This window comes from Macrobrachium nipponense, chromosome 10 (assembly GCF_015104395.2).
Source record: "Macrobrachium nipponense isolate FS-2020 chromosome 10, ASM1510439v2, whole genome shotgun sequence".
NCBI lineage: Eukaryota > Metazoa > Arthropoda > Malacostraca > Decapoda > Palaemonidae > Macrobrachium > Macrobrachium nipponense.
This window is the reverse complement of record NC_087204.1, coordinates 6,517,606-6,528,477: the sequence shown is the minus strand read 5'-3', so window position 1 is coordinate 6,528,477 and position 10,872 is coordinate 6,517,606. Positions and strand designations below refer to the sequence as shown.

The window sequence follows — 10,872 nt, the reverse complement described above, 5'->3', positions numbered from 1 at the left end:
TTTCACAAACTTTTGGAAGAAAGTTCATTGATACGATACTCCTTCATATACCATAAGGAATAAAAGTGTGACTGTTCATATATTAGCAAATCAGGTTTTTGGTATATGGAAAAATAATCTTGTTTATGGATGCATTATAACCTAATCAATCATTCTACATCCAACTTGATTTTTGGTTTCTGGCCCCACCTTGGACTCTCCTCTCTCCCTGCCCAGACCTAGGTGGTTATACGCTTGAAAGAAAAACATCTGGTTCATTTCCATCCATATTTGCTGGCACATTCATCAGTATCTTGAAAGGTAATGGGTACCCTTAACCCAACCAGACACTAAGGCCTTATAGGCATTTGTAGTCTGGACTCCTGCTTGGGTCCCCTTCTTTAGTGCTGAATACCCTTGGGATTCCAGTGCTTGGGCTTTGTCCCCAAACTTTATATGTCAATCCATTCATTCCATTGCTGCTGTTGGACTGAAGGTTAATATTTACAGATGAGTGAAGGTTAAGTTTACAAAATTCAAGGGGCCCATGTGGATTGCTGTTATTAAAACCTGCGCACCTTCAACTACTATGGTGTCTTTCCTGCATGCACAACAGGTCACAGATAGAAGCTTCACTGTTATTTTGGATACATTCTTATAAAAAAATTCTTTAGATATCACCCATTGGTGCAGAATTCATTAGGTGTTGGTCAGGTATGGCTGCCCAATATAATAAAGTTGATATTCTACAAATCTAATACCATCCAGTGGCTACTGAGTGCAACTTTGTCATGGTTAAGTCAGGAAGTTTGTGGTAATCTGTTCGTGATTATTTGGTTATTACAAAAAAGGCATAGGACAGCACATGTAGACTGAATAGGACTTGAAGACCACTCATATCTGAGTTTTATTACTGGCAGGTGGGCAAAGGTTATTTCTCTACTAGTTACTGGCTAAATTGTATATACTGAAGTGCAGTAAATAATTTTCAGATAAAGTTCTTATATCATTTGAATTGTAGTTTACTCTCCTTTATAGATGGAGTGGTCTATTAATTTACTGCACAATGCTTTTTGTTTTCAAAGGAGTTAAACATTATTGCTTCATACATTGTTATATATTTTAACTGTGATTCTTAATCTCGGTACTTCTCAAAAAGGATTTGGTAGCAATGAACCAGAGCAGCACGCACTGGAATCTCTCTCTCTCTCTCTCTCTCTCTCTCTCTCTCTCTCTCTCTCTAAAAACAACACTCCCCCCCCCCCCCCCACCCCCCCATCCATCACCTAAGGCCATTAAGTCAGACTCGTGAACTTACAAAAATACATTTATTCAAGAGCAAAGTATTAGCTAAATAAACTCAGGTTCTTAACAAAAAGATTAAATGGAAGATTGAACTCAGATAACCCACTCCATATTTCTACTACAATAACCAACATTACCTTAGTCATGAAACTGGAAAAGTCACAACAGTCTAGTACACCATGGAACATTAGTCAAGTTCTCATTTCAAATAAGTCACCATATTTAGTTCCCCTTGTCTCAGAACTGCCTGTTAGAAGACAGGAGAACACCTCAGTAAGCACAAGATTATAAATTAAAATCAAAAGATCATGTGAAATAGAACATCTTTGAAATAAATATTCAAAATACAGAAAAGCCACACTTTTGGCCAAAGAATTAGTATGCTTACCCTTTCAACACAGTTTATACACACACTTTAACCAAAAATACTGTTGCAGAATCCATCTTGGCTCTTCACCTCTCTTGTACAGATCTCCCCTCTTGGTAACCTACCTTACTCGTTATGTAGGGAAAAAGCTCGCACGAACTCACGCACATTGTTCACGCCCCAGTACTGCCTATAACCAGTTTTAGAAGGCACCTCTGCAACCGCCCGTGGCGACAGGACTTTGCACTGATCTGCTTACATAGCAACTTTGACATCATGCCACCCAATAAGATACATCAGCATTTCCTAAGCTGAGATGTCTTGTCACTTGGACCACTGTGTCTCCATGGGAAGTTAAACTGATGACCCCTACATTCTAAGAAAGTCACAGTACATCACCTTACAACGGTATCTTAGATATATTCTTAATACATCCCTCTTTTTTTACATAACATATAGTTTATTCAGCATAAATATTGCTTGTCAAATACACTACCTGTCACTTATACATGTTATCTGTGGTATACTTACCTCATAATTGATTTCCATCCAATTTTTAGATTAGAAAAAATATGGCATCAACCCTTATTTGAAAAAATGTCATCACCGCTCATTTTCCCCTATACTTTCCAGAGTTTTCCGAGATTGTTTTTTGTGATATGTTCCCAAGCACACAAGTGGAATGGTCATGTTGAAGTTTTATGCAAGTGAAGTACTAGTGCCTTGAAATGAAACATTGCTGGAATGGGTCTTGTATGAATGACAGTCTCACAATAGGTAAGTTAGCATGCCCTAATTGTAGCCCACTTGGTATGAATACTCTGTTGTTACAACGTTTTCACTGAGGCGCTTTCCTGGTGACAGTATGCATAGTTGACAACTCAACCAGCATGGCACCTCTTCCATCCAGTAGTCAACTGTTTAGCTATGTGAACCCCACACTCATTGATATCTTACTTAGGGTCTCAAGAAAAAGAAGCTGGTAGCCGACAGTGATGCTTGAAGATCTTTCATTGGTCACAGAAAGAACAAATATGTGTAATGGGATTTAGGGTTTAAAATTCCTACTGTATAATTAGTAATTGTGTTTCTGTGGTCACACTTGGTATGAGAAGTTCTTTTCACTTCTTTAAATAACTGAAAGCTTGGCAAGTGCACTGCTTGGTCAAACCCTATGAGGTACAAAGAAACATTTTGGCCGGTAATTGACCGGTGTTTCTTGCTAAGAATTAGGCCATTGCTGCCAGGTCTAATTTAAAGAAAAGTTGGAGGATCATCACATTAAACTAACTGTTGTCTTTCGACAGTTAATAGGGAGATTATCCCTTTGGGTATTGAGGGTTGAATTGGGCACCCTCATGATGTCTTGACACGATTATCTAATATTTATTGATTTTTCAAGAGATCTCTAGTGTGGTTTGAAATTCAGTGGTGCTGGCCACTACCTCAGGATTGCCTCACAGTTCTGTCTCATGTTTTTGGAAACACTTATTCACACCTAAGCTAAAGCAGGCTCCTAGACTGATGGCGATTTATTTTGCTTGGTTTTTCTCTTTCAAAATAATTTGCATTCAAGTTTGTTGTAGGGCTGCATATGAGATTGTTTCACCTCATTATGTATAATCATTGAAGTGCAGTAAATGATTGTTTTCAGGTAACGCATATTGGAATCATTGCTCACTTTTCTATGTAGAAGGAATGAACTATTAATTTACTGAACGTAATGCTTCTTAGTTTCAAAGGAATTAGATATTGCTTCATGCCTTACATACTAGTTTATTCAGCATATCCATTGCTTTTCAAGTACTCTACCCTGCCACTTAGACTTGTTATTTGTGGCTTGCTTAGCTTGTACGTAATTAATTTCCAGCATATTTGTAGGTTAGAAAATATATGGCATTAAGGCTTATGTTTCCCTGTACCCTCCAGATTTTCCCGGGATTGCACTTTCGTGGATTGTTCCCAAGCACACAAATGGAATGGTCATGTTGAGATTTTATGCCCATGAAGTACCAATGACTGTTGGAATAGAACATTGCGGGGGATGGATCTTTGAGTGAATGACAGTCTCACAGTGGGTAAGTTGAAGCATTCTTGATTTTTAACAAAATTTGTTGTAACCAATTCCTTTCTGACTGTTAACACTGTTGTGTGGTCTCCATAATCAGATAGTTTCAGCTTACTGTGTCAGCTTACTGTGTAATCTCATTGAAGTGTAGTAAATTATTTAAGATAAAACTTGTTCAGTCTGCAAGAATTCAACTTATTGGTATCTCTGTGGTTTTATGTATTATATAAATGGCATAATTTAAACTATATCCATATTGTGATTAGTTTTTCAGATCAAAATGTTTTTACACTTTTGTTGGTCATGTGTGACTTTCATCTCTACATTTGATTGGGTTGTCAGTATTTGTTGGGCAGCTGTTTCTAAGCAGCGTTGTCTAAAACCTTTTAACAGATTGACCATTCTAATGCTAGGAATCCAGTTTGTCAGAATTTTCCAAAAACAATTTGGGTATTTTACTCTTAACAGGGTTTGTTGCTCTCATAGCACTGTGCAGGCCAGTTAATTGTTTCAGATTGAAGTAACGTGCAAATTCTGTTCTAATAATCATGCCTTATTTTCATGTCTCATTTGGAACTTAGTCTGATAGTTTGCTATAAGGTCTAATGATTAAATGTATTTACAGACTCGATGTAAGGAATGTTAATTTAAATGGGTGTACAATACGAGGCTGAAGAGGGTCAGAAATCACTCGCATGAATCATAGGACCGTTCCACATACTACAGGAACTTCAAGAATGGTTGTACAAGCTAGACAGAGGATTTGGAGAAGGCCACATTTATCATCAGGATATACAACTCTGCCAGAAGGAGCTGCTTCTCTAAACTGCCACATCCTAGAAAAATGTAGAATATCACCGACATGGACTTTCAGCGTGACTTTTTGTGATGACAAAGCCACAAGAGTTAGGAGAGTGCTAGAGTGATTGTTGGAGACGACAAAAATCTGGGGAAGGATAAAACCACAATAATTAAGGGAGCTCTACACACTGACAAGAATCTGGGGAAGGCTACACAAAGTGATTGTTGAGACAAGACCACAAGAATTGGGAAGGCTACATGCATTGCTAGATTGTGAAGTATTGCTACAAAACTCAGGTGGTTCACCATCCACAAACAGTATCAATACAAATCCTCTATCATATGCTATCAGGTATTGCAGAATGTTTGTACAAACAAACTTAAAAAGCTGTCACATTAAATTGTGGACATAGTTCTGCAAGACCTGATGAGTAGTAGAGGGTGTAGTAGAGGGTTTGTATTGATAGTGCTTGTGGATAGTGAATTACTAAAACTTTACAGTGGTCACCACATTCTAGTAGTGCATGTAAGAGCCCTTCCCAAGATTCGTGGGGATAAATGAAAAAGGTATATAAAAATATACTTTAAACGTAATAATAAGTCATGGCCTAGCAGTTATAACAACAATAAAAATTTACTGAGAGTTATACTTTCATTTTCCAAGTTTATTATTACAGTAAAATTTAGTTAAAATTTTTATGTATGTTATTTCCATTTTCCTTTTCTTCTCTACTTCCTATGTTATATCTACTTCCCTTTTCTGCTCTTTCTTCTCTGCTTCCTGTAAGTAGTTCTTCTCTTCTCTGCTGCTATTTGCTTCATTTTTGTTTTTCTCTCTTACTTGTTTCTGGTCTTTTTCTTCTCTCTCTACTACTTGCATGTTTCGGAACCTTCTTTTCTTGGCTTGAGGATGTGCTTATCTCACTTCAAATTTTCATAAGTGTTACTTTTCTAGTCTCCTCCCTTCATTGTTCCATGCAGCTACCACCGGGCGACGCCTTCCCGTCGTCCTTGGTCTCCTCCATTCCTTGTTATCTGCAGCTTCCATGTCTTTAAGGCCTTCTCGTCACTCTTGGTTTCTCCTCTCCATTATCTGCTGTTTTCATCTAAAGGCCATCACATCTTGCATGAACTGCTTCACTTATTGCTTTCTCCAGCTTCCATATAAAAACCACATCCCCCTTGGTTTCCTTTCATTGCTTTCGACAACGCCTAAATCTTGTCAGCTTTATTATATCGCTTATGATGCATTCATATTCTTGAGTTCCGTTTCAACCACTTCAACGTATCTTGTTGTAGGTTAGCACGTTGACAGTAACAATCTGAAATATAAAAATGTATTAGTTTCTTCAGGTAACATTGAAATGTATACCTAGATTATAAAAAATAATTTTCTTTCAAATTAAAAAATATATATTTACATGAACTCGCTCTGACGATAAACTTAAACACTTACGTATACATCCTGCTATCGTACACTTAATATTCCCAACTCTAGTAAAGAATTATGGTGTTATTAAGGTAAGCCACACAAAATATTGAAGTTACATTTTCGTTTAAAAAAAACTCCATTGCAAAAAGGCTCACTAGTAAAATGTTTAGAGGAACGAGTAAAATAACGTGGGCTTAGCTCTTGGAAATGTGGGTACTTTCTTAACCAGTTACAGAATATTCCTTGAACATGTACAACCTAGAATACTGGAAACGTTGAAAAATAATTTACAATGAAGTAAGAACAGATCTTACATATGGTATGGATATTGGGGAGCTTTTGAAGAATAGCGGTCCCATACGAACCTGGGACCTTTATTCTTCAAAAGGATAAAACTGGGGTCCGTATTGTTAAAAAGGTATTTAGTGGAGAACAACCGCCGAGGAAAACAAGTAACAATATGATTGGTTGCCAGTGGTGAACAAACCTAAAGATAAGCAAACAACTGCTTGTTTGATTGTCAGTACCAAAGAGGCCTTAAAAAATATGTATTTTTTTTTCTTCACACTCTATTATCAAGTATTTCAGTATTGAGCAAACCCTAAGCAGACATGGATCGCAGCTTTATTGAACGTCAAATTAAACCATTAGTAATCGTAGACACAATTCCAGTGATTACATGGATGAAGAATAAAGAACTTATTTCTCGTGAAATGAGATGCGGCTGCTGCAACTTTGTAATGAACTGAACGAAATGTGCATCAAATCTTGATAAACATATTTGCAAGTGCCAAAATAATTGATTCTTTTTGTTCTGAAATTTCAAAATAATATGTGTACAATTAATTTCAACTGATTTAATTTTATTTACAATAAATTGTGTGCTTTTAATTTGACATACTTTTTGTAATTTTACACTTGCAAAATAAAGTACTTTCATAATAGTTTATTCATTTTCAATGATATATTCATAGGGACCAACTGGGACCCCTATTCTTCAAAAGGCCCTGGGACCCCTATTCTTCAAAAGGCCCTGGGACCCCTATTCTTCAAAAGGCCCAACTGGGACCCCTATTCTTCAAAAGGCCCAAAGACACCTATTCTTCAAAAGGCCCAAACTGGGACCCCTATTTTTCAAAAAGGTTGTATGGGACCGCTATTCTTCAAAAGCTCCGATATTGTTAAAACTTTAAAAATAATTAGGGCAAAATAAACACTAGAATTTGACATTTAGAAACATAACATTCAATATAGATATATGATTAGTTTCTTAATGAAACTGCTTTAAAATTCATTAGTCCTTGCAACATTGGTATATACTGCCTGTAAACGTATGTGCCATGAAAATTTATAAATAACACCGGAAAAGTAGAAAATCTATGGTAAAGTTCTGTAACATACACGGTAAAAGTTTAATAGTCTGGTAAATATAAAGTTAGATTAACTTTACAAAACAAGCAAGGAAAAAGTCAAGGTCAAAATTTAATTTAATGCCAGAAATGTATGAAGGTTGTTACAACGAAGCTGAACAGCTTATCAGGTCAAAGTTTGATTGAATGGAACTCCTCGTTCTTTAGAGCGAAAAGAAAATGTCAATTTACTAAACTAACATCTTAATGGCAACACATTAATGCAATACCCACCTGTACTTAACTAGCTTGTGACTACACAAATGCCTACAGTTCTCCACCTCCGCAGTGCAAACGTTTCATTCAGATTCCTGAAGCGCTTCTAGGTCTTGTGACTGCCGTAACCATAACAATGGGTTAATTCATATGTTCCTTGTTGCCTGCAAGAAAATGAGTTAAGATGAGCGTGAATTGAAACATACCCAGGTATATTTAAACAGGCGAAAATCAGCCAAAATAGAAAAAAAAAGCTCTGACAGATAGTGTAACAATACACTAAGAAATAATGCCCAGAACCTTCTTAGGACCACCAATATTCACAAATAAGCGATTTGGTGGCCGGGCAAAGAATGCTCTAACTGCTCCGGCCGGCGATGAAATTTTATATTCAAACCTACATCGCTCACATATTCAAGTTTTTACTTGCCTTCCCTTGAAGGCGAGTTTTAAACATCTGGAACCACACCACGTGAAATATGGTTGGACCTGAAGAAAAATGATAGAAGTGATAACGGCCTAAGATCATTTGCAGGATTCTGCCAAGAAACGCTGCAAAGTACTTGCAGCCAGCCCACGAAGTCTCAGTCAAGTAACCTGAGAGGTTACTAATAAAGTATGATACTTATGCTGAGGGGTGTAACCGTACTAGTGTAAGCATTTTTAATATCGAGTCTTACCACTGGCAGATTCTCTAGGCTACTCCTGTATAGCAGCAGGTACACTTAAAACTGTTAGATGCAGACTTGATCAATGTTTGGAATGCTCCACGAGAGGTGTTCCTCTGATCTATGGTCAACAGGTATAAAAAAAGTTTGTATTTGTTTGTGTGGGGTTATGCTAAAATATGATGCTAGCTGAACGTCCCCATATTCATTCAACTGGCTGCATAACAAGGAACGCAAGATGGAATCTAATTTACATTACTTTGGAAATATAGTAATTTTTTTGGACCAAGGCTTTCTTAAGGAAAATGGAAATTATATACTGATGAAAACCGAATCAGGGTATGCTTTAGCATACAAAGTTAATGACATCAATGTAAGGGGCTTACAAAGTCACCGCGTAAAGTATGCTGTACAACTACATTCAAATTCGTACTCCAAGGCAATGAAATTTGAAAAGAACCAGAGGTCATCAACTGTTAGGAAAATGCTGGTTTTATAAACTACAGTGAATGAATGATTCAATGTCATGAATTCCTGCATGATTCTGTGACAAATGCCAGCAATGGATTTAGGATACATTTGGATAGCCAGAAACGTGCTTTACAGAAAATGATAAATGTTATGTTGGAATGAGGGAAAAGAATCCCAGGATTTCATATCTTTTACAGATTCCAGAAAGTGGTATCATCTCGCTATTCAATGACTGGACTACATAAAAAAAAAAAAAAAAAAGTGTCGTGACATTTCTTTGATTATGACGCGGATAATGAATAAAAGTCTTCAGAGTTTACTTGGATACATTAGTCAGACGAAATGTTCATATGTTAACCCCGATGCAGTTCATTTTAAATAGAGACTGGAAAACTTAACGCTATGTAGGGATATTGAACTTGAATGAAAAGGCAAACTGCAACAACGGAAATGAAAACCTTGACCAGTTATCCCGTGAAATACCATATGGCCTTCACGGAAACTGACCTAATAAGCCTTTTCGTGGCCGGGCACTGCCCTTTGGAAATATGTATGACAAATTTTAGACCTGAAATTTGGTGTGGATCTTAAGGATGACTAAATGGCCTCGGGAAACAATTCGAAACAATTCACTAAATGTCATCAACCAAGAGACACAATGGGATCTGTTATCGAAGAAGAGTCCTCAAGATATATAGGTGGCTATGTACTGAAAAGGTTTACTTATAAATATCCAAATATCTGTTGAGTTGTTGATAGCAAGACGTCTCGGAGACATGAGTCCGTTATAAAATGGAAAACTGCACCACCCGACTATATTTTTTTAAGCTAAATTTTTATTCATGCTAAAAAAAATTTTAAGCTAGAATTTTTTTAGCTACAATTTCTCTCCGAGAAAATTTTGACAGCAATTCATGGCAAGTGTTTTACACCATAAAAGCAATAGCTGCTTCAATGAAATCTGCTGTATTTGGTGTTCCTGACGAGGTCCCCCCGGTCCCCCAAGACACATTATCAATTTTTTTTTTTTTATAACCCGGCACCTCAACTTGCAGTAGTCCAGTAATAACTACCATGAAAACACAAGTCTAACATGATGCTTGCTTACCTTGTGACTAAGCGCTTTTTTTTCATAACATCTGCGTTCTCTGAAGAGACTGTCCGAAGCGTGACTTCATGCGCAAGGGGACCGTATTTTCGCTCTCAATATATTTAAAGGACCTTGGCTGAAACTAGTACTTCCTGAATCTTCTCGCATCCTTTCTCAAAAATCACTGACATACTGTATTGTAATAATCCTACACACAGATCGCAGTAATTAAATACGCCCCTCCCCTTTTAAATATTGATACTAAAATTTAAGCTTTGCAAACGGGAACTAAGTGCAAAACTAAATTATGAACATTACAAAATGCATTATTTCTGCAGCATTTTGAAGGTATTTGTCAAATCCATTGGGCAGCATTCTGTAACATACTAAGCCATTTTTTAAAGTAGGAAATCTATGAATAAAAAGCTCATTTATATTTTTTTCTGTAGGTACAAATATTCAAGTTGTGTTTTCTAGACCGATAGGACTTACCACCACTAATTTCCGTCTTCCTTAGAACATACTTGGTATCTTCTTTCAAGGTATAAACACATTTATACTAAAAATCGGAGCACTTAAGATTTACCCAATTTTCTTGGACGTATATGCAATAAGGATTACCAGTAGCCAATTAAGGCTGGTATTTTAAAAAACAGGATAATCCTGTGGCTACTGCCAATGAATAAACCAACGAAATTTAAGTTAAAATAGAAAAATATTTTGAATCTGCAGCAATCTTTTTCTCATCCCCCTAAAAGGGTATTGATAATTGTTATATACTTAATCATCAATATGCCTCGATTTGGAGTAAAAACAAAAACACAAAAAAAGCATTTCTAAATGCAAATAACCTTAGAAGGGTACACAAATGTATAACAGTAATTTAACCAAGGTTTCATACCGTCGGTCATATCAAACATAAAGCACCACACCGGTCGATATCCTTGATAAATCTGCAAAAAGTCTGCCACAAGTGATTGACAACTACCAGGTAAACCAGTCACCTCCAAAAAGCTTAATGATTAAAATATATATAACACCTATAAAACGCATTTGTGTTCATAAT

General features: G+C 36.6%; 1 long non-coding RNA gene across 1 annotated transcript in view; it reads right to left on the bottom strand.

Moving 5' to 3' along the window:
- Nucleotides 1–4,558: 4,558 nt before the first annotated feature.
- LOC135223442 (uncharacterized) overlaps nucleotides 4,559–10,872 on the bottom strand; it is a 6,670-nt gene continuing 356 nt past the window's right edge. The window contains exons 2-3 of the long non-coding RNA XR_010316502.1: nucleotides 7,596–7,741; nucleotides 4,559–5,842 (exon numbers count right to left, since the gene is read on the bottom strand). This is a non-coding gene — a long non-coding RNA (uncharacterized LOC135223442). The remainder of the gene's footprint in view (nucleotides 5,843–7,595; nucleotides 7,742–10,872) is intronic.